Here is a 710-nt window from a genome sequence, read left to right on the forward strand (position 1 = left end):
AAAAAAATTACTATTATTAATGATTTTTTATTTAATTTCATTATTATTTTTTCAACACTCCACATGTCGCGATGAGCATAGTCAAGTCTTCAGCGAGCAGGCCGAGCGCTGTTTGCGTCTTTTCCTCAACAATCCTCCCTCTATGTCGAAGTTCCCTCAACACTTGAAGTGGAAATGACCTACTAGATGAACCAACTTCAACAAACTCTTGTTGAAGACTTAATAGTTTTCTTTGAAAGTTGATTCAACACAATCTTATTACAGGGCTTATGCTCCTTTATATGGTTCTCCTCTAGAAATGTAGCATTTGTTGACATAAACACTTTATTTTTGTTAGGATCGTAAAAGTAACCACCTCTCATTCCTTTAGTGTAGTCTACAAATAGACACAATTAAATTGAGGTTCCAGTTTCTTAGGATTTGCCTCAAGCACATATGCTGGGCAACTCGAGAACCTGGAATGGCATAAACTACCTTTACGACCATTCCATAGTTCCAAAGGTATTCTCGTAATCTAGTTCAAAATATAAGTTGTAGTCTATACTGCATAACCACAAAACGAGTTCGGTAGGAATTCATAACTCATCATAGATCAAACCATGTTCAACAAGGTTCGATTTCTCCTTTCCGTTACACGTACCATGTGCTGAGAGTTGGAATACAATTCCATGTTCTATCAAATAATTTTGGAATGTAAGATCCAAAAACTC

This window comes from Benincasa hispida, chromosome 11 (assembly GCF_027475165.1).
Source record: "Benincasa hispida cultivar pf3 chromosome 11, pf3_genome.v1.1, whole genome shotgun sequence".
Lineage (NCBI taxonomy): Eukaryota > Viridiplantae > Streptophyta > Magnoliopsida > Cucurbitales > Cucurbitaceae > Benincasa > Benincasa hispida.